At 40.1% G+C, this 24162-nt stretch overlaps 1 long non-coding RNA gene across 2 annotated transcripts in view; it reads left to right on the forward strand.

The window, feature by feature from the left end:
* Nucleotides 1-3795: 3795 nt before the first annotated feature.
* The window catches only part of LOC143662657 (uncharacterized), a 129558-nt gene continuing 109191 nt past the window's right edge, over nucleotides 3796-24162 (forward strand). For both annotated transcript variants that reach the window (XR_013165523.1, XR_013165524.1), the window contains exon 1: nucleotides 3796-3924. This is a non-coding gene — a long non-coding RNA (uncharacterized LOC143662657). The remainder of the gene's footprint in view (nucleotides 3925-24162) is intronic.

Raw genomic sequence — 24162 nt, forward strand, 5'->3', positions numbered from 1 at the left:
TTTACAATATAGCAGACAAGGCAAACATTTCACAAATACTTTCAAGTGCGACAAGTGTTACAATAGGATAAGAATAGGTTTCCAAAAGCGAGTCACAAAGGAACCTAATTTAGTGTTGTGAAGAGAGAGTGTAATAAGAGACCTGACATATTTTGGGCCAGCACTGTTTTAGCTAAGACCTAAATGAGCTTCCTGGGTGAGGAAGACACTGTTCTTTCATGACAATGTACACTTTCTAAGGAAATCCCACTTCCTTTCTGAATGAATTTCCCCCCTCCCCCCTTTTTTTTTTTGTTGAGGTAGTGGATGGGGAAACCTTGAAATCAGGGAAGGCCAGGCTGGGCAAGCTTAGTTTAAGTCAGGCATAATGATTTAGTCTCTCTGTGCCAGTCATCATTTTCCTGAAGCCAGGGATGAAGTCACCAGATTGTTCTAACTGATAAAAACAGAAAGAGAGATCTAGTGGTGGAGCGAATAAAAAAAGAGGAGGAGTGACTGTTTGGCCTCTGCCTGTCCTTGCTTGGGAAGCTGGTGTGAGATCTTTTGACTGGAGCTGCTACAGCGGTGCAGTGGTGGTTGTGCGCAGAAGGATGGAGGATGGGACATGGGAGCGTGGGGTAAGCCCAGATGTCCTGACATCACTGGCCTACCAGATGGTTCCTCTCTAGACTTTCTGTCAGATGAGATAATTAAATATATTTATTGATTAAACCACAGTTGTTTGGACCTTTCTTATTTATGCTTGAAAGCAATCATAAAACAGGTAAAAGACAGGAGGGGAAATTAAAATAGGGGTAGAATGATTCAGGCAAATGTGAACAAAGGTCCAAGGTTTTCATGTGTGGTCTAACTATAGAAGTATATCCAATATAATGTAGGGTGCCTGGAATGTTTTTGACAATATGTTAAAAATTGAAAATTCTTTTTACTGCAAAATTCCTGATGAGGAATGAACATCTTCTTTTCTTTTTCTTGTCCTTCTCAGGATTTCTTCCCCTTCCTTCTTTCTACTCCTTTTGGTTATCTCCCTCCCTTCTTCTTCTCATTCTCCTCCATTCCCCTCTCTTCCTTCCTCTGCCCTCTACCTCTCCTCTCTTCTGTTCCTCTTTTTTTGCCCCTGTAGTTGAGCTCAGTAGAAAGTGGGATAAATGCCAGAACTAATAAGATAAAGACCACAATGATAAGCAAAGTAACATACGGCCCGAACATTTTTGGCTGCGCAAAAAAACTTTTTGTGGTGCCCACAGGGTGGGGGCCAGGAGACAAGAGCTTAGGCCTTTGCAAGGTAGAGAGTTAATAATGAGTCATCTGCATAAGGCTAGGAGCCTCAGAGGGCCACATTCCCAGTGAAGGGTTGACTCGAGAAAATGTGTTTTTGACAGAGATATTTGTCCGTTCCAGATATTTACAGTCTGATCGTGAGCTTCTCATGCACGTGTGAAGATTAAATACCCCCCTCTGTGTGTTATGGTGGCTTTCAAGACAAGGAAGTAATGCCAAGTGGACCTCGATTGGAATGCTCCAGGGAATTCCACAGAACCTGAATTCCCACAGGAGGAATACGGTGTCCACCCAGTTCCTTCAAATCCCATAGACTCAGATTAGTCAAACATACTTCACAATCCCAAACCACCGAACACAAGAAGATGAGCTACTGTGACCTCTAAGGACTTTAGATATTAGAATAACTACATAAAGAATAAAGAATTGCAAAAATGTATGAAACTTAAATATGTAGTAAAAACAGGACAAAGGAAAAACACACTATAAATATGATCAGGAAAGCCTGAAAAAGAATCCACAGACATCCTAGAACTTAAAAATTATAATCACTGAGATGGTGACTTTAATAAATGAGATAAGCAGCAGATTAGCCACAGCTGAAGAGAGAGAATTAGTGATTTAGAGTAGTGCTTCTCAAACTCCAATGTACATAGCAATCAACTGGGAGCTTGTTAAAATGCAGATTCCAATTCAGAAAGTCAGGGGTGAGGCTCAAGGCTCTGCATCGCTAATAAGTCCTCAAGGGATGCCCATACACTGAGGAGTGAGGAAATAGAAGATAGATTTCAAGAATGTGGCCCTGCAAAACAGAAATAGAAATGACCTCTTTGAATAAGCAGGAATAAGAATGGAAATAATAGGGATGAAGCAGTATTTGAAAAGATAATGGCAGAGAATTTTCCAGAACTAATGAAAGACATGCACCCACAGATTTAGGAAACCACATCCAAGACACTTCAGGGTAGAAAGATAAACAAGCAAGCAAACAAAATCAACTGAAGAGGGGAAAAATATTTACCCACAAAGAAATAATTAAATTGACAGTAGATGGCTCAACAGTACCAGTGGATATGGAATATGTTCCGAGGGCGGAGAGGAAAAAAAATACCTATCCATCAAGATTTGTGTATCTGTCTAAACTAACGAGAGTGAGGGCACATTAAGTCATTTTTCAGACATGCAAAAACTGAGTTTATGATCAACACTCTCACATAGGGAACTTCTAGTGATTCTTAAACTGTGCCCACCAGCAGCACCACAGTACCTGGGACTGTGTTAGACATGAAAATCCTCAGTTTCCTATGGATCAGAAACTCAGGACAGGGCTCAGCAAATGGTGTATTATCAAGGCCTCTGGGTGATTCTGATGCTACCCCAGTATGAGAACTACTGCTTTAGAGGCTATATATATCAGGAAGAAGAAAAATGATTTCCAAGGGGAGCTCTGAGACATAAAATGGAATCTTAAATTTTAGCAAACTCTAAATTAACTTCAACCAACATCGACTGAGTGAAACAATAATATCAAATTTAGTGATAAAAAGAAAATATTCCAACAACATATAAAAGTAAGGTAGGATGAGGGTGATGTAGTCAAAATACCCTTCTTTAAGAAGGACAGAAATGGAATAAAAGCTTTCTGACTAAAGCAGCATGGCTTGAATAACAATTACTCAAAGCTATAATCCAGATGTTAGTAGTATTAACATGATGCCACTACTGTTTTGTAGTGTAGTGATTGCACTTTTCTTAAGCTTTCAAATATATTATCTCATCAGATCTCCATGTCAACCCTGTTAAGCCGGTGACTCATATGTATTCTTCCTTTTTATAGATGAGAAAACTGAGGGATGCTGTGGTGTGGCAGAGATAAAATTCGACTCTTTTGACTTAGGCCTCCATTGTGACTTTTCCCATTATCATACTGCCTTTCATCATTAATAAAAATTCCAAGCATGCATGTTATTTAGTAGAAAAACATGTTTTGAAAAAGGTCAAAGAATTTTTTGTATCTTCTTTAACATAATATAAATAGGAAAAAGCTAATAAGTAAAAAGTTCATTTTTTCTACCTTGAAGGTAACAAAGCTATATTCCCCCTGTATATCAGCTTAAATGAATTATGGCCTTTTTCTTTCCAGAGAAAGTCTCAGAAGGGGAAGACAGGATTTTTTTTTTCATTGTGGAAAAACTTCCTCATCCTAATACCCTTTTAAAGATAAGATTGGTTTCCATCAGTCAAAGTGTGGAATACAAATGGCAGAGTTCATCCAGTATGTCTGCTTTGGAGCATTACGGTTCCCAATTTAGACTGGTTTTTAAGCTTACTCCACATTCCTGTGTCTGTGAACCCATTATAAATAGGCCCTTAAGAAGATGTTATTTTAAATTAAGGTGAGGTCCAGGTGAAGGAGGTTTAATCTTGATCCTGATTAGAGAGAAGGAAACCGGAAGCCAGATTCTGAGAAGGCGAGAGGGCGGGGCCAGAGGCCGGAAGTCAGTGGAACCGGAAGAGAGAGGCGACAACATCTTCTGGTGATGGTTGGAGTACTGCAAGCCAAGGAACTCCGAGGATTATGCCAAGCCAGCACCAGAATGCTGCCAACCTTGGGAGAAACCCCGACTTCTAGCCTCAGAAAAGGTAAGATAACACATTCTCATTGTTTAAGCCAATCCATTGTGTGGAATTTACCATAGCAGTTTGGGAAACTAAGTTAGTTGGTGACTATTACTATGTGATGTAAGCACTAGTCCTTCTGCCTGCAAGCTGTTGCAGAGAATTAAAAAGTGATTTCCCTTTCACAGCAATTAAGAGCAATATATATGATAGGCCATTACTAAAGGCCTCACTATTATATAGTGCTATGGAATTTTCTATAGCTGTTATCTATAATTAGACTTACATTTTAAAGCTAAAAAATCCTTTGATTTTAAAATGTGCAAGGGGTCAAAACCTTGAGAGTCATTTGCGGAATTTTTTCCTCTAGTACTTTTCCAATGGAAAAAATGCCAGGATGAATCTCTCGGCCTCCTTTAAAGGTCTTCATATGCATTATAGACAGGAGTTCATTAGCTTCCTGACAAGCTTGGGAGACCGGCAAATGCTATCAGATGTGGAAACTGAGGTATGAGGAGATTAACATGCAGTGAATGTGGCCGTCTTGGATTCAGATTATGAAATCAGCATCTTCCCTTGAAACATAGAATTTTGCTTTTACTGGACCTTATAATTACATGTTTTAGATATTTCAGTATAGTTTGCAGTGACTTAAATATGGAAGCATTCATTATATCTTTTGGAAGAGGGTTTTGATCTTGTGGAAGGCTTTTCAGACTGGTTATATATATATATTTTTTTAATTCAGTAAATCTCATTCTTAGAGAATTATTTCCCATACTTTTTTGAGAGGTATATTTATTCAGCTTCTCATAAATGTTCAGCTCCTCATAAATGTTGGATACTTACTGTGTATCAGTTTCTGTGGTACATCTGGGTATGTGGACATGATAAGATACAATGTTTTCTACATTGAAAAAGAGATGAGATTAAATCTGTAGATTGATTGGAGGTTAAAGTGTTGGGAGCTAAGTAATTCTAGCTCAAAGTGGACGATGGAAGTACTTTTTCCAGTGAAGAGAGGGACTGGCAGGGCAAATTTCTTTAGGCCTTTGATATAGGAGAGGGAGGAGGTGACCTAATTGCTCTGGGCTGAGTAGATTATGAGAACTGAGAGAAAGGAAAAACTGGAAGAGAAACCTTTGAAAGAAGAGGTAGGTGAGCAGCCTTGTGATCCAATCCTGGAGGCTGGAATACTCTTTTTTCTGAGTGTATAAGATGTGTGTACAGCAGAGCTCTTGGAACCAAGCATTCATTAAATATTTATTGTGGACCAACTTTGTCTCATGAAGCTATGCTTTCCTGAGGGATTTAAGAAATAAATAATAAAGAGGCAAGATAAATTCAGATCCTGATAATTGCTTACAGCAAGATGATGTATTAGTGATTTGGGGAGGTGAGTCTAGTGGAAAGCCATGGAGAGTGCTCCAGCAAGGGGATGACATGAGTTTTAGGTGACCTGATTCGGAATATAAGAGATCATCCTGAATGACCAATATAGAAGATTTCCTTGTGAAAAGGTAAATGTGGTAGCAAGACAGGGAGGTGGCTGGTGCAGTAATTTAGGCAAGGGCTGATGGCATGTTGAATTGAGGCTTTAGCCGTGGAGATGGAGAAAAGTGGACCTATTGGGGTCGCACCTCTGTAGCTTGCTCGCAACATACCTTATTGTTAGGAAAAGGCACCGACTACTTGCTCAAGTTAAAACAGATCTTAAGTTAGAATATTATTGTATAATCAGAACCACTTCAGGGGCTTCCTGGGTCCCAAGTTATCTCATCAGTAATAATGAGGTGGCCATGACCCCAGTCCTGCTTATCTCATGAATCCCACACCTGAGTGAGGAAATCCTGCCACGTTCAGAGTTGCATGTGTCTGTGTGTGTGTGTGTGGGGGGAGGGTGAGGATCAAAGTCCCCAGAGCACTAATGAGACTGAGTTTAGCTGCTGGACATATGTGTTTTTCAGCGTATTTGTGTGTGTGTTCTGCTGTTTGCAAACATGATGCTATGTGCCAACGTGGAATTATGGAGGAAGAAATTGCTTTGCTGCCATGGGAGTTGCCTAGTAGACTGAAAATTGGAGGCTTGTGTTACTGTAAGAGTTTATTCATAGAAGGAATAACTGCTCTGAGGAAATGACTATTGAACTGAGATCTGAAGGCTAAATAGGGTTTAGGCAGGTGAAGGCAGTTGAGGGGTGATGTGTGTGGCTTTAACAGGCAGAGGCAAGAGCATCAAGTTTCTGTAGTGGGATAGAGCATGGTGTGGTTTAGAAATGGGAAGATGTTCATGACTGGAGCACGTGGTTATGATGAAGCTAGAGAGCTACAGCAGAGCAGAGCATTCTCAGCCTTGAAGGGGGTGTTAATGATCATGGTCCTGACAACAATCAGAGCCATTGAAATGCTAAGTAGGGAATGACATGATCATATTTGACTCTTAATACATCACTTTGGCTTTATTATGGAGAATAGATGGGAGGGGGAGAATGAATGGATACAGTGAGACAGGCTAGAGGACCACTGCCTTAGTCCAAAGTTGTGGCAGTAAAGGCAGAAATAGAGAACAAATCTGTATTAGTTTATTAATGTTGCCAGAATGTGATATAGCAGAAATGGAGTGGCTTTTAAAAGGGCAATTTATTACGTTGCAAGTTGACAGTTCTAAGGCCATGGAAATGTCCAAATTGTGGCACCAACAAAATGTTACCTTCACTCAAGAAAGGCTGATGCCGTCTGGAACACCTCTGTTGGCTGAGAAGGCAAGTGACTGGTGTCTGCTGGACTCTTTGGCTTCTGGACACCTCTGTCGGGTGGAAAGGCACATGGCAATGTATGCTAGTTTTCTCTCCCAGCTTCTTCAGCAGCTTCCCCAGGGGTGTTTTTTTCATCTCCCAAGTTTCTTTGGCTGTGTGGGCTCTCAAGCTTTTGCCAAAATAGTTCCCTCTTAAAGGACTCCAGTAAGCAGCCCCACCTTGAATGGTTGGAGACTCGTCTCCATGGAAACCACCTAATCAAAAGGTACCACCCACATTTGAGTGGGTCACATCTCAATAAAAAAGATCCCACCCAACAATATTGAATTAGAATTAAAGAACACGGCTTTTCTTGAGTGTACAACAGTTTTGAAACAGTATAAAATCCAAGAGATATTTGGTGAAAAAATCTATAGGATTTGGCTACACTTTGAGTATTCAGGGTGAAGGTGATGATATCCAAGTGTCAAGAAGATTATTTTGGCAGATGTTGGAAATTAGTATAACAGGGAAACCACTGGATTTGTTGGGGAAGGTGGTAAGTTCAAATGGACATTTGAGATTTTGGTCTTTAAAACATTCAAGCAGAGACAGGAGGTGGACAGTTGGATATGAGGGTCTGAAGATCAGAGGAGAGATCTGAGCTTCAGGTTTAAATTTAAACATCTTTGCATAGAAGTGATCATAAAAGCAAGGTTGGATGATATTAAGTAGGAAAGTATCAAGGAAGAATGGAGAAGAAGGCTTTGGATAGAGACCTGAGGCACTGCAATATTTAGTAGCTGTGAGAGACATGATATTAGAGTGGTCTGAGAAATCTAGAATATTGGATCATGAAAATTTAAAGAGTTTCAGGAAAAAGAATGCTTTCAAAATTGTAGAAATACTGCAAAGTCAGTGTGGTAGATTGAATTATGTATGCCGATTCAGACAGATTCTTAATCTTTATCACATTCCTTTTGAATGTAAACCCTTGTAAATAGGACCTCTTAAAGATGTTGTTTTTACTTAAGATATGGGCCAAAGGAATGAGGGTTAGGCTTAATCTGAATTACTGGAGGCTTTATAAAGTGAAAGACACAGGGAGGAGCCAGAAGCAGGAAGTCAGTGGGAACCTGGTAGAAAAAGAAGCAGACATAGCCACATGATGGGAAAGGAGCCCCAAGGTCTGCCAGCAAGCTGGCACCAGAACACCGCAGTCTTCAGGGAGAAGGCATGGCCTTGCTGATACCTTGATTTTGGCCTTCTAGTTTCTAGTTCATGAGCCATAAACTCTTTTTTTTGAAGTCAACCTATTGTGTGGTATTTGTGATAGCCACTTAGGCAGACTAACACAGTGTCAAAAGAAAAGTGAAACACCAATAGTAATCAATTTGATGGGTTTATTAAAAGAGGAGATCATAAACCAAAGTAAGAATCTTAAAACAGTTAGTAAGTTACATTAGCTTAAGAAGAAAATTAGGGAATTTCCAAAGGGGAAATTATAATAATTGGTTGGCTGATGGCTGTTCCCTTATTTGTTTTTCTTTAGCAGACAAAAAGATTAATAATCATAAATAATAATAATTGATTGGCCTTTCTAATTATAAAGTAGGGGCTTACAAAGCAGAGAATAATCTCAGTTGGTTATTACAGTATGTTTGTGTTTTTCTCATGAGTTCACGTTACTGGACAGAAACTGGCCTATTCTCAATTGTTAACTTAAATTACAAATTTTGCAGGGTATGTTCCATTTTTCTTGGAAAGCCCCGAAGTTCCTGTTGCTTTGCAAAAAAGGGGGTTGTTCCCAGCAAGCCAGAATAAGCAGCCAATGTATTTATTTAAAATAGTAAGGTAAAATGAAAATAGAACGAAAATCTTGACTTAGGAACGTGGAGGTCTTTGGTGACCCTAGCAAGAGCTGCATAGGTGGAATAATGGAACTCAGGTGGAGATAAGTTATGGTGGATCCTATCTACATCTGTGATTGTTTAAAGGGTTGATCTGATTAAGGCTTTCGTTTAGAAAATTTATTATTTATGACCTAGAATCAATGAGTGATTCAAGGATATGATTCAGGTGAACTCATACTTCAAGGTCCCCTATCCTTCTTAACCCCCAATCCCTCCAAATATAAAATCCAGGCTGCTCATGGTTCCAATGGCTAATGCTGAAATTCTATTTGTAAGAATGTTATTCTTTAATCAAATGCCCTTGGGAAGGATAACGTCAGTTAAATTATTAGATTCATTTCTGCTTTTAAATGTCCTGAATTGTCAGATTTAAACATTGATCAAGGAAATGTACTATGGCTGATTTGATAGCAGGAAAGAGAAGAATTACATCTCCCAACAAAGGGAAGTTCTTAATTAGCATTCCTGTGGGTGTGAACTCATTTGAAAAAAGGGTCTTTTGAAGATGTTGTTTTTACTTAAAGTATGGCCAAATTGAATCAGGTTGGGCCTTAATCCATATTACTGGAATCCTTTATAAGCAGAAGAAATTCAGGCACAGTTAGTCATAGAAGGCCACACAGAAAGAGGCCAAAAGTCAGCAGAAACTAGAAGAGTAAACACGAGGAGAGATTTATCCACACATGATGGGGCGCAGAGCTGCAAGTCATAGAACCCCAGGGGTTGCAGTAAGCCAGCACCAGCACGCTGCAGAATTTGGTGAGAAAGCATGGCCTTGCCAGTGTCTTGATTTTGGACTTCTGGTCTCCAAAACTGTGAGCTAATAAATGCTTGTTGTTTAAGCCAACCTGTTTTGTGCTATTTGTCATAGCAGCCTGGCAGACTGAGACAAAGAAGAAAATGATGAGTTCTTGGAGCAAGGATGGTGGCTGCTAAGAGCAGAAAGTGGTGCAAAATGGGATGGTATAGATTCCTATGGTTTTGCCTGCAGGGGGATGTAGCCCACTGAGGACAGTTCTGATGTTAACTTCCTAGGGTGCTGAATCTCTGGAGATTGCCCTGCATTGCAGTGTGCCAGGAAAGTGAAGGGGCACTCACTTTACCAGAAAGATTTTACATGTAATGTCATTAGATTCTCACCTGGCTTTAGATAGCAATATTAGTATTCCTATTTTACGATAAGAATATTGGGATTTTTAAGAAATCATATACTCTTACCCAGTATGTGTCTTGACATTGTATTTCTAAATTCCAGATTGTTATACCCACTGCTTAGTTATATCCGCAGATGAAAAGTTTCCTAGAATGATCATGCTATGGGGCACAATGTGTTCAGTTCCTAAAGGACAGGAAGAGTGAAGTACAAGTTTCCAGAAGGGAAAATAAGGAATTGATTCCTATCATTCTTGGCAAAGGGCTCAGCAAATCCAAGGGTAGTCAGTGTGCCCAGCCAGTTTCTTTTTGTGAATCAAAAATAAGATGTGCAGTGCTTATTTTTTGATTGTCCGTCTCTCATGACTCCGTACCTCCAATCCCCATCCCTGGTTCTTGTTCTGTGGTGCAGTCTCTGAGCTCAGTGGCCAGAGACAGATGGTCAGAGTGGAAGCAGAGTTAAACAGTCAGTGCTATAGTTCTTTAACTTTCAAAGTTTTACCTCAAAATAAACTAATGTTATTGTTCCCTTTTCTCGAGGAAGGAGAGAATGAGTTTTTTCTCACCTACCCCTTAGCCCCATCCTTCTTAAGTTATTATTTTTTTTCCATCCTATCTTTTATTTGGACGTGTAGATATAATATGGTTTTCTTGATAAAACATTTAGACAGGGAACTGAGGATGCTGAGATTCTTTCCTAGCTCCTTCCCTGACATTGAGATAGGAGGAGAGGAGATAATTAATCTCACTTTTACTAATTAGGATATTGAAGTAGAGAGATAGAGTGATTGGATCAGACTGACGAAATTGTCAGTGTCCTGTTGATGGATGCAGTCAGGTTATTTCCCTTTCTGAGCTTCAGCTTTTGCTGTTGCTGATTGGGGAAAATAAATAAATAAGCACCTGCCACCCAGAGGTGTGGTGGAGAATTAGTTTGAGCAATAGTAACGGGAATGGTAATGAACGTTTTCATTGATATTGCCACCATTATTCCCGAGTCGTCTTCTACCATTTGCCTTTAAGTGTGAAACAACAGCTCTTAATGGAAAGATAAATCTTAAGCCTTGTTCCCGAGCTTATACCAGTCAGAAGAGCTCTGGGTTGGCATCTCAAGCTCACTACCTTACACCTTACTGAGTGAAATGAAATTTTGGAACTTTTTCCTTTACCTGGAGATAATAACAGCCACCCCCATAAATCTGTTGTCAAAATGAAAAAAGCAACAGGCACATTTCTGACAATAATCATGTATGTTGGTTGAGTTTGAAACAGATTATATAATTTTGTCTACTCTCTCTGAATCCGTCTTAGTTATTTGAATCTGGTTTATATTTAAGTTGAGCAAAGAATCTCTTGGACACAATTTGTGGCTTATGAAGCTTCTGATGTAGCAGGTTTTTTGTACTGCTTTGGAAGAGATTTCCTGAGATACAGGCTGTTGTTGGTTTTTTCCTATATTTTTTTCTTTCAATGTTATTGATGTATATTCACACACTATACAAACCCTCCAAAGTATACAATTACTGGCTGAGACTCAGGTTGCTACCATACTCTAGGGAGGAGGTTAGTGGTCCACAATTCTCCTATGTACAGGACTGTGTGTCTCAAAAATAAATGAGTAGCAGCCCAGGCTCTCTTTCGTTGTATGCGAAGCCATTAATGGGATCACTTCGAAAGCACCAAGTTGCTGTATAGTCTGGCTCACAAACTAAAAAAAAAGGAGTTAAACTACTGTTTAACCTGTTCTCTGTCCATGGAGTAGCGTAATGGCCTGCTTGGGGAATGAACCAGGATTTCTGTCTTTTCAAGGCCATACTGTGACCAGCAGAGTGGAACAGCCCAGAAGGGAATAATGCTTAACTGTCAGTTGTTGCTTTGAAGAGTTCTAAAAAGTAACATTACTTACATTATTTATACTTAGTTTCTTAGTATTTACACCACTTCTTGAGGATGCTTAAAATTTTTCTACTGCTTTAGCCTTTGAAATTTCTTAATCAGGTTATTCCTAAGCCTAAGCCAGTGAGATTGCTTTGAAAGTAGAGGTTTCCATGCTTCCCAGAGCCCAGTGGATGCATTGCACATTAGTATCAGCCATCAACTGGAAATCTCTTTGATGCTTTCTAAACTTCATGATTTAGACATATAGTATGGTGAGGCATTAGAGAAAGCATTTATTTTAGTGACAGTCATCAATCATACTGGTTGGTTAAGAGACCAAAAAAACAGGCTAACTAACCTTTCAATTCTGTAACTAGTTATGTTATCCTATAGACAACGTAATGAATGGGTTCTGGGAAGAATCCATCTCAGGTTTCTCGCCTTTCTTTAAACTGAAACAGTGTTACTCAAGCATTAGGAGGATATTTTCACCTTGGTCCACTCTGTCCCCCATGTCTGGGCACATGTGATGTTTAGGGTTTGGGGTCAATTTGACCAAGTGGTGTACCCAGTTGTCTGATCAGGCAAGCACTGGCCTAACCACTGCTGAAGGCTGGTTTATTAAATCATCATTCAGTTAATTGCAGCTGTAGCTGATTATATCTGCTATCAACTAAGGGCATCTCACCCAAATGAGATAATCTAATCAGTTGAAGCCTATTAAGGAGGAAGAGAGACTTTTTCACTGCTTTATCAGCCAGCAAGTCTCTCCTGTGGAGTTTGTTGAGACCCTTCATTGGAGCTGCCAGCTTTACAGCCTGCCCTATGGATTTTGGCCTCTTCCACTCCCATGGTTAAATGACACACCTTTATAAATCTCATATTTACAGATATCTCCTGTTGGTTCTGTTTTTCTAGAGAACCCTGACTAATACAGCTTGTTACCAAGAGTGGGTCCTTCTTGAGAAACAAATTCTTAAAAATGTTTTTTAACAATTGATTTTCTACTCTGGTTAGATTGAGAGGCACTAATGACTCTGTTTCCAGTAATCAGGATGGCACAGACAGTCCATGGGGTGAGTTGGCAAGAGAGATGCCCAAAATATTGCCTTTTGATTCTGCTAATTGTATGATTATATGAGGCAAGGCTCTGGGTGACAGTGTTTTTGACACCTTTATGGGTTTTTTGTGGAATTAAGAGGTATAATGATGTTGATTGGTTGTTGTTAGATGTGCTGATACATTGATGCGGAAAAGGGACTAACTGAAGGCTTCAAATTTACAACATAGTGCAGTATGAAAGATGTAAAATTTCCATGTATGCCCTGAAAGAAAATTTATTTCCTGTGGTCGCAGGAAAGATGAGGTACAAGGTATGACCCATGAGGTACACTATATTCCAAAAGAACTGCCTGAATTTTCCAGTCTGTATAGACAGAAATTGGGAATATGTGTGGGAATAGATTTTAAGGGTGTGGGATAATGGTGGAAGGAATATAAAGTTAGATCAAGTGGAATTTATTGATAAGGGTCCACTAAGCAGATTCTGCATTCAGTGTTGTAGCTCGAGGAGTTAGGGAGCATTAACAGTTTGTTTGGATGGTTGGCTGAAATGTGAATTGAAAGGTGGCCAACATTACCTGAGGTGGAAATGTCAGAACTGCCTTGGTATAATGTAGATGAGGGAATCCAGAGGCTTAGAGAGATTGGAATATTTTGAGTGTATTTATCATGGAAGACCTCCTCACACACCCCGGGAATGTCTAGAGGACACATCTTTCACCAGATCTTGATAAATTAATTTGTGAGACTACCTCCATTATCTCTAAAGAGCTCTGTGGTTCCCCTTCTCTATAGGTCAGATATTACTGTGGAAACTGCTGTCACTGAGCTGGAGTCCTTAAACAAAATGGGGATAATCAGATCCCAAGTTGGCAGAAGCCATGTGGTGACAGTTAACCACCATAGATAAAGTGGGTATGGCCACCATAATGGATGGCAGACTCAAAGCAGCAGTCAAAATAATCTGATTCAGAGACTTGTGGCACTGGCTAGTAGATCATGGGGTATGTAGAAGTAAAATAGATGGGCAGTCTACTAAATTCTTGTTTGAGCTATATAAGCAGAAGAATTCTAGGCCAAGTGAACAGAAGTCTAACTTGAATTACAGAAACAGAGCGTCACGACCCCTTAATCAGTTCCTAGACTTGAGATAGTTTATAGACCCAGAGTTCCTTGAATGTGGGGAGGCCAGGTATCCTTGGGAAAGTACCCTCTTACACTGCCCAAAATTTATATTGTTAACCTTCCTCTAAGCCTTCCCCAAGGAGACCTAAGGCATTTTAGCAAGGCGACTGTACACTGGGGAAAAGGAAATGATCAGATATTTCAGAAGCAACACTAAATCCAGGAGACCCAAAATGTCACTCTGGTCCACCAGTCAGGGTAGGGGCTTGTGGAGGTCAGGTAATTGATGGAATTTTAGCTCAGGTCAATCTCCTGTTGGGTCTCTTGTGTCCTTGGACTCATCTTATGGTCATTTCCCCAGTTCCAGAATGCATAATTGGAATTGCCATACTCCACAACTGGCAGAATCTCCGTATTGGTTCTCTGACTTGTGGAGTGAGGGCTGTTGTAGTAGGAAAGGCCAAGGTAGAGCCACTAGAATTGCCCATACCTAACACAATAGTTAATCAGAAGCAGTACCATATTCTTGGAAAGATTGCAGAGATTAGTCTGTCTCGTAAGGACTTGAAGTTTGTAGGGGTGGTGATTCTCACCACATCCCCATTCAGCTCTCCTATTTGGCCTGTGCAGAAACAGATCAGTCTAGGAGAATGACGGTGGGTTATCATAAACTTAACCAGGTGGTGACTCCAATTGCAACTGCTATTCCAGATGTGATATGAATTCTTGAGCAAATCAACATATCACTTGGTACCTAGCATGCAACTATTGACCTGGCAAATGCTATTTTCTCAATAACTGTCAGTAAGGACCACCAGAAACAGTACACATTCAGCTGACAAGGTCAGCAGTATACCTTCACTGTCCTGCTTTAGGAGTATATCAGCTCTCCACTCTATATCACAATCTGGTCCGCAAGGATCTTGATCATTTCTCCCTCCCACATATTGATGATATCAAGTTGATTCATGTAGTGAGCAAGAAGCAATTATTCTAGACTTACTGGTAAAGTATTTGCATGTCAGGGAATGGGAGATAAATCCAACAGAAATACAGGGGCCTACCACTTCAGTGAAATTTCTAGGTGTCCAGCAGTGTGAATCATATTAAGTTATCCCTTCTAAGGTGAAGGATAATCTTCCAAAGAGGCACAATGTCTAGTTTGCCTCTTTGGATTTTGGAGACAACATATTCCTCATTTGGGTGTACTTTTCCACCCATAATCAGTGACCAGAAAAGCTGCTAGTTTTCAGTGGGGACCAGAACAGAAGGGGGCTCTGCAGCAAGTCCAGACTGCTTGCAAGCTGCTCTGCCACTTGGGCCAGAACACTTCCAGTGGTTCTGGAAGTGTCAGTGGCAAATAAAGATTCTGTCTAAGGCCTTGCAGGTCCATAGGAGAATTATGACACAGACTCTTAGAATTTTGGAATAAAGCCTACCATCCACTGCAGATAAGTAATCTCCTTTGGAGAAACAGCTTTTAGCCTGCTACTGGGCCTTAATAGAGACTGAATGTTTAACCATAGGCCACCAAGTTACCATGATACCTGAGTTGCCTGAGCTGGTTATTGTCTGACCCACCAAGTCATAAAATTGGTCATGCACAGTATAGCATTCCATTTTTAAATGGATGGTATATAATAGATAGGGCTTGAGCAAGTCTTGAAGGCACAAGTAAGTTACATGAGAAAGTAGCCCAAAATGCCCATGACTCTCACTCCTGCCACGTTACCTTCTATTTCCCAGACCAGAGCTATGGCCTCTTGGAGAGTTCCTTACAGTTGACTAAGAAAGAGAAAATTCATGCCTGATTTACAGATGGGTCTGCACAATATGTAGGTACTACCCAGAAGTGGACAGCTGAGGCACTACAACTCCTTTCTGGGATGTCCTTAAAGGAAAGTGGTGAGGGGAAATCCTCCGAGTGGCTGGAGCTTCGAGTAGTGCACCTGGTTGTTCATTTTTCTTAGAAGGAGCACTGGCCAGAGGTTGTGTTTGTATACTGACTCATTGCTGTTGCTAATGGCTTGGCTGGATGGTCAGGGACTCGGAAGGAGCATGATTGGAAAATTGGTGACAAAAAGGTCTGGGGAAGAGAACACAGAGATGAAGATATTTGTGTCCCATGTGAATGCTCACCAGAGGGTGATTTGAGCAGAGGAAGGTTTTAATAATCAGGTAGATAAGTTGACCCATTCTGTGGATACAAGTCATCCTTTTTCCTCAGGCAGTCCTACCATTGTCCAATGTGGTCATGACCAAAGTGGGCACAGTAGTAGGCATGGAGGTTATGCGTGGGCTTAGCAACATGGACTTCCACTCACCAAGGCTGACTTGGCTATGGCCACTGCTGAGTGCCCAGTCTGCCAGCAGCAGAGACCCACACTCAGTCCCCAATATGGCACAATTCCCCAAGGTGGTCATTCTAGTGGTAGGTTGATTATATTGGACCACTTCCATCATAGAAGATGTAGCGATTTGTTTTGACTGGAATTGATACATAGTCTGGATATGGGTTTGCCTTCCCTGCACGCAATGTTTCTACAAAAGCTACCATCCATGGACATACATAATGCTTTAATCACCATCATGGTATTCTACATAGCATTGCTTCTTATCAGAGAACCCATTTTACAGTAAATGAAATATTGGAATGGGCACATACTCATGGAATTCTCTGGTGTTAACCATATTCCCCATCATCCAGAGACAGCTGGGTTGATAGAATGGTGGAATGGCCTTTTTAAGACACAATTATGGTGTCAATACCTTGCAGAGCTGGCTGTTGTTTCTCCCATAGCCAGATTCATGGGTCCAGGAATCCAGGGGAGAAATGGGAGTGTCACCCCTCATTTCACCTCTAGTGAGCCACTAGAAAAATATTTTATTCCTGTCCCTGAAAACCTTCAGGTCTGCTGGCCTTCATGTCTTAATTCTAAAAGGAGGAATGTTCCTACCAGGGGACACAGCAATGATTCCATTGAACTGGAAATTAAGACTTGTGCCTGGTAACTTTGGGCTTCTCATGCCACTGAATCAACAGGCATGAAGGGAGATTTTTGTACTGTCTGGGATGATTGATACTGACCATCAAGGGGAAATAGGACTGCAGCTACACAGTGGAGGTAAAGAAGAGTTTCCCTGGAATACAAGAGATCCCCTAGGGCATTTCTTAGTACTCCCATGCCCTGTGATTATAGTCAGTAGAAAACTGCAACAACCCAGTCCAGGCAGGTCTACCAGTAGCCCAGAAACTTTAGGAGTTTGGAAATTAAATATGTTTCAAGGTGATGTGTATAGCTGCCAAGTTGACAAGGGATGGACTGTGATGGTTTGGTTCTGGTGTCAGCTTGGCCAGGTGATGCCCAGTTGTCTCATCAGGCAAGCACTGACCATTGCTGCAAGGATATTTTGTGGCTGGTTGTTGAACCATAAGGCTGGTTTATTAAATCATTGGTCAGTTGATTGCAGCTGTGGCTGATTACATCTACCAGTCAATAAGGGTGTGTCTTTGGCAAATGAAAAAATCTAATTAGTTGAAGACTATTAAGGAAAAAGAGACTTTTTCACTGCTTATTCAGCCAGCGAGCCTCTCCTGTGGAGTTTGTTGAGACCCTTCATCGGAGCTTCATCTGAGCATCACAGCCTGCCATACAGATTTTGGACTCTTCTATTCCTGTGGCTGTGTGAGACACCTTTAAAAATTTCATATTTACAGATCTCTCCATTTGGTTCTGTTCCTCTAGAGAACCTTGACTGATACAGCACAGAAAGGGGGAAACTGCCAGATGTTGAGCTGATGTTGTCTTTGGGGAAGAAGATACTTCCAAGTCCTGTGTACCAAGGGATTCAGAGTTACTGTAGTATATCAATTTAGCTACAGTCTCGCTGCATTTTATAAATTAAACAAGTCCAGACTAAGCCAGCACCTGGATGGCAGATGCGGAATCTCCTGGTGAGGTGCAGTTAGTATGCTCAGAATCCAAGCAGCACTTCTCCCTTTACACTGGGTAATAAACCAGTGTTCAGTATGAAAAAAATAAAGTTCATTTTAATGGGATCTGTCTCTTTTCCTGAGTTTCTTTCTAGATGGTCCACATAAATGACTTTTGCCCTTACCTATGTTTTGAGGTGATTTTCTTGTTTTTGTCCCCAAAACAACTCATCTATAGTTTTTCATCACTAACCATTGAAAGAAATTACTTGGTCACAATCTGTACTTGAATATGATTATGAGGATAAGTCATGACTATTTTGGATTTTCCTAGGAGATGGGAGAGTTTAAAGGTGAATGAATGAGCCACAAAAAGGAATAAAGTTCTGATGCATGCTACAACATGAATGAACCTGGAAGACATAATGTTGAGTGAATTAAGTCAGACACAAAAGGACATGTGTTGTACAGTTTCACTTAAATGATATAACTAGGAAATTCAGAGACATAAAGTAGATGATAAATAATAAGGTGTGGTATAGGGGAAGGGAATGGAAAGTTATTGCTTAATGGGTACAGTTCTGTTTGGGATGATGATGTTTTGGTAATAGATGGTGATAATACTAACACACGATTATGATGTAATTAACACTACTAAATTGTGCACATAAAAACTGAATCTTCCCTGATACAGGTAATAAAATGTGTTTTGATTATTAGGCTTAGAAATAGCCAGAAAAATGTGAGTAATGCTCTACTAATTTGATGATCTCTTTACTGCTGTTGCATTAGTAGAGTTCACTTTGGGGCAAATTAAATCCCCATTTGCCTCTTCTTCCAATCATAAATATTTTCTCCTGTTCTGAATGGAAGCAGCTTCTGAGGTTTTATTTTTTATTTTATTTCTGGGGTCAAGATAGTTAGCCATATCCACCTATACCTTTACATCCAACAATGTGTTATTTGAACAGGGTTTCAGCTTATCACTGCATATTTAATGTTATGTCTTGTTAGCCATGTCTCATATAACCCGTTTCTAATTTCAGCCTCTGCTTAGTTAAAAACACTTTGTCAAACTTCCCTATCACATTTTTTTCCCTCACACACATCATTTCATCCTCACTCCTGAAATATCTGTTAGTGGCACTTCCAATATTGGCAATGTTAAGAGTGAAAAAAAAATCTTTAAAAAAGGAAAACTGAATTTGAATGTCATCGTTGCTAAAAGGAAACATTGATTAAGCATCCTCAGAGAAAGGGCTCACTACATCCAGACAGGTGCGGACTGTTTAGCAAAGAATTATCTCACAAAGGTTAAATAATGTGCCAATCATTAAAATGACTAATTTAAATACTTACTTAAATAGTTATTCCTCCAATACTTTTAAATCTTAGGTGATGTATAACTTATCGCTTGAGAGAAGGATTGTGGAAGAGAGAAACTAAGTACAGTACTGTCAATTAAGTTTCTATTAAAATGAAGGGAAGGTAATCTTTTATGTGCTAATACTATTCACTTGGAAAATATTTGAGTTTTACACAACTTTTTTAGAACACATCTACATGAAGTACTTTGTATATACTTGTGGATATGACATTGAATAGCTTTAGATGATGTAGAATATGTAAGTAGTATATTTACACAGGAGGCATGTCAGGGACCTTCCTTGGAGGTGGTACTTCAGTCTGGATTTTTTAAGGAACATCTCTTGGAAAACAAAATGAATTCTGAGAGTGGAAATACTTGGGGTAGAAGATAACAGATCTGTTTACAGATCTGTTAAGAGCTTTAATATTTCTAGCAGAGCTTGGGAGAGCTTAGTGCATTTTTGTTGTTGTTGTTGGATGAATGAATGGATAAAGAATCTCTTCAAAGATGACAAAATTGTGATGTTGTTTATTTAATTTTTAGGTGTTACTGGGCTTTCATTCATTCTAGATATTTATTGAATACCTGTAGAAAGTGCTGTCGATACTAGTGAAATAAACAAGACAAACATGAAGCCCAAGGAGGAAGACACATATAAAAGGTGTCATAATTAGTGTGATGATTATTAAAGATTTCACAGAGTGTGTTAGAGGGATCTAATAAAACTGGAATGTCAGGAATGCTTACCCCCAGCCATCAGCTAACCAACAAGGAATGACTTTCCTGAGTCTAAGAGGAGACCTAAAAGATAAGAAATGGAGGGTGTAGATTTCTACACAAGGTGAGCATTGCCTGTGGCATCCCAAAGACCAGAGAGCTCAAGGAATGTTAGAGAAACTGGATAATGTCTAAAGAATGAGCCTAAAAGTCGAGAAGGGAGTTGGGTGGTGGTGAGCTGAGGTGTAGATGGGCCAGCAGGGCGTAATTTGGTAGAGGAAAACAAAAACAGTTAGATGAATGGCTTTTCATAATTAATTCTGAAACTTAAGAATTTTACAAAATCTGGTCATTTGCAATGGGTACATGTTACTATTGACACTTACTCTGTTTGCATTTTTGCTACCTGCCACTCTGGGGAAAGCTCAAAACATGTTACTCCGCGTTGTCTCGCAGCATTTCCCATTATGAGTAAACCAGCAATAGTCAAAACAGATAATGGCTCAGCTTATACAAGGCACAGTTTTAAACAATTTTGTACAAATTTTCGTATCTCTCACACCACGGGAATTCCACTAATAATAATCTGCAAAGACAAGCCACTGTTAAATGAGCTCATCATTCTCTTGAATCAATTCTTGAAAAAAAAAAAAAAGAGGGAGAATACCTTACCTCTCCTCAAGGACGATTAGCTTTAGCCCTTTATACTTTACATTTTTTAAATCTTAAAATCTCCCTTATGTCAGCTAAGACTCATTTCCAGAAGAACACTCACACATCCCGCAGCATTAATAACGGTGGAAAGATTTACAGACAGGTCAGTGGAAGGGACCTATTCCTGCTTGAATGTGGAGAAGCGGTTATGTTTGTGTTTTTCCAGAGGGTGCAGAGCTACCATTTTGGGTCCCGGAACGCTGGGTGAGACGTGAATCTGGAGAGCAATTGATAACATGGATGCACCCAGAACCAGTGGAAGTGCCTCCAGCTGACGACTACTACCTCTTCTGCACCTGCTGTGAGAGGGGGACAAATAAAAAAAAAAACTTATCCAAGATGCTGCTGCAATTTAACAAATTTAACAAATTGCCTCTCTGTACATAATGTTGACCAAGGCATTCTTATACTTTGTCAGACTGCTTTTGTCATGCTACCAGTTCATTTCAGTGGTCCCTGGTACTATAATCTGCGACTACAAGTATTAAAAGTACTGCATTCTGGACTTACTCGTTGAAAAAAAGTAGTAGGGTTAATTATAGCTGGTATGTTATCTGTAGTAGCTTTAGTAATCACTGCTACTGTATCTGCCCTACCCTTAAGTCAAAGTATTCAAAATGTTAATACTGTTAACATTTGGTCCACAATACTTCTGTAGCTTTTCACACTCACTTGGATTTAAATACTAAATGCAATGCTAAACTAAATGCATTGGAATCTGCAGTGATTCAACTTGGAGGCCAGGGGGCATAGGCTGTCAAGGACAAATGGGGGGGCATTGCCCCTCTCTTACTTGCACACCTCATATCACCCTCCTTGGCTCCTAAAGATGGCTGGTTAGCCAAAGATGGGTAAGGTTCCTTAGAGGAGGAACAAACTAAGACGGGCACAGCCGCAAAGGGGGCATCTCCCCCTTTTTTATTCTTTCAGAAGAGTCCCAAGTTTTTTCCTGAGTGTCTGAATGCTGATTGAAGGTGGAAAGAGTAGGTATGTGGTGAGGTATCGGAGACAGTAAATAAAGAAGAATTAGAAGAATAGCGGTTTGAGGAATTAGTAAGAAAAGTGTTACTTTTTAAAATACATGTATATTTTGCAGAATATTTTTTGACTAAAAGGGAATAGCCAATAGAAAGGAAAAGTTAAAATATAAAAGAGATTTAAAGGTTAAACTGTGTCCCCTCATATGTATTAAGGTCCTAATCCCCAGTACCTCTGAATGGGAATTTATTTGAAAACAGGGTCCTTACAGATAGGATTAAGGAAATTAAAATGAAATTATATTGGAGAAGGGTGAGCCCTTAATCCAGTATGATTGTTGTCCTTATAAGAGGGCAAGAAGAGACAGGGGAGACAGACACAGAGGGAGTATGCCATGTGTCCACCGAGGCAGAGATTGAAGCCTGAGGATTGCCAGCCACCACCAGAAGCCAGAGAGAGACATGGAACAGAGTCTTCTTTACAGACATCTCAGGGAGCATGTCCTCTCTGACAACTTGATTTTGGAATTCTAGCCTTCAGAACTACAAGACAATAAATTCCTGTTGTTTTCAACCATCTAGTTTGTGATACTTTGTTATGACAACCATGGGAAGCTAAGACAAGGAGAGAGTTGGGATTGTTGTGATATATATTGTATTGTACAATATATGTTGTGATATATATATAAATACAATATGTATATTTATCATCTGTCAATTAATCAATATATCTACCTGCCCTCTTACCTATCTCGTAATAGCCCATATTAATGTCTTTGTGCAACTTAGACAATACTTTTCCTGGTGGAGACAACCCCTATGACCAGTCACCATGGTGAGCTGGTTTCGCTAAAAAAGTGAGGACTGGATTTCACTCCCTAATTGCACCCTATACGGCCGTACATTGCAAGCATGGGTATCTGTAACTTAGAAAAAATTATCCATGTTTACTTCACTCAGTTTTTTCTGTCTGCTTATTATCATTCATTTCTTTTTCCTAAAAACACACACTCATGCTTATTTAGAGCCAGAAAATTCACTAGTGTCCAATGCTGAGCTCCAGATGCTCCCTGGAGTACCCAGAAGCATCCCTGTGGAAACGTCACAGGCTAATCACATTACGGACACATTTTTCCTTTGTTGAGGTTCCTGGTCAGCTCCAGTTCTGCCCCTGCTCCCGAGCTCTCAGTTTCAGTTTTGTGCTATAGCTTGTGTCTTAAAAACTAAACACTTTAGGGCAACGGTGGCTCAGTGGTAGAGTTCTCGCCTGCCATGTCTTAGATCCGGGTTTGGGTCCCAGTGCCTGCCCATGTAAAAACAAAACAAAAACAAAACTAAATAGCTTGATGTTGGGGACCAGAGGCTAACCTAAGATGGCGATTAAGCCAACATGGCCACCCCGGCTGATGCAATAGCATCTACATATTACAATAAGGTTCTTCATGGAAATAGGTTCCCACCAAGAGTCTGTTCTGCCCCCTTTTCCCCTGACAATAAGCGCCACCAATCATCTAACCAACCCTTCCCGCCAGCGCAAACTCCCTCCTATCATAATGCTCCACATACCCTACTTCCCTCCCCAAGTTGGTATATATACACCCGGCTTGCTTAATAAAATTTGCAGCTTGATCAGAATCCTGTCTTGCTGTCCTTCTTGCGTCTCTCTGTCCCATAGCCATTCTTCCCTCAGCAGGTGGCGGACCCCGTTGACTGTCCTGCAGATCGGGACAGTTCATTATTATTATTTTTCATTTTGAGTGTCTAGGTTATGGTCAGCGACACAGTTTGATCACAGAAAGAGGAATACTTGATGCCTTTTTCTCTTCTTATTTCCCAATTACAAGTGAAAGAAAAATTAGATTAAAGTTAGTTACAGATATTATTTAATTTCCATGGAGGACGTAGGCCACCAAATGTTAATTTAAAAAAAAAATTTGTACATTCTTTGAACGAGAAGGTTGCCTGTATATTTTTAGAAATTTCTTCAGGGACTTTAGAGAACACGTTTTCTATTTTAATCTATCTGGGTGACAGTGATCTGGATAAGAATGCACTGGGAACTTGAGCACAGATTCCGTCTATCAGCAGAAGAGCTAAGAGAGTGCCATAGCTTCCCTGCTCCGCATAAGATGGCCCTTCTCCCTCCTAGCCCCACTCCTCTGTCCCCATGTCACCATTTACCAGAGTAAAGAGGGCACCCCAAACTGTGCACTATATCACTTAAGTAGTGTCCTTCTCTTTCTCCAACATGCAGAGCATCATGACAGCATTTGTCTTGAGAGCTGTGAATTCATGTCTCATATCCTGTTTACATTTGTCACCATCCCAAACTGAGAATTCCATCTCATTCCCCTAAATTCTAATCCCCTTTGCATAATGAGGAGGCTCCCAGCCCCTGCTCCACCTATCCTCTTCACCACATATTAATATATTATACATTTTGCTTATTTATGTGTTTGTCTTTTTCCCCAATTAGAGTATATACCATCACTTTTGTCTGTTTTGCCCATTGCTGTATTCCAGTGCCTGTGATATGGGTACGTAATAAACATTATAAACATAATAAAACCATTTGGTGGTTCCTTAAAACGTTGGACATAGAACCTACCATATGACCCAGCATTTCTACTCATAGGTGTATACCCCAAAGAATTAAAAACAGGGACTCAAACATTGTGTGCCCATG

This window comes from Tamandua tetradactyla, chromosome 18, assembly GCF_023851605.1.
Source record: "Tamandua tetradactyla isolate mTamTet1 chromosome 18, mTamTet1.pri, whole genome shotgun sequence".
NCBI lineage: Eukaryota > Metazoa > Chordata > Mammalia > Pilosa > Myrmecophagidae > Tamandua > Tamandua tetradactyla.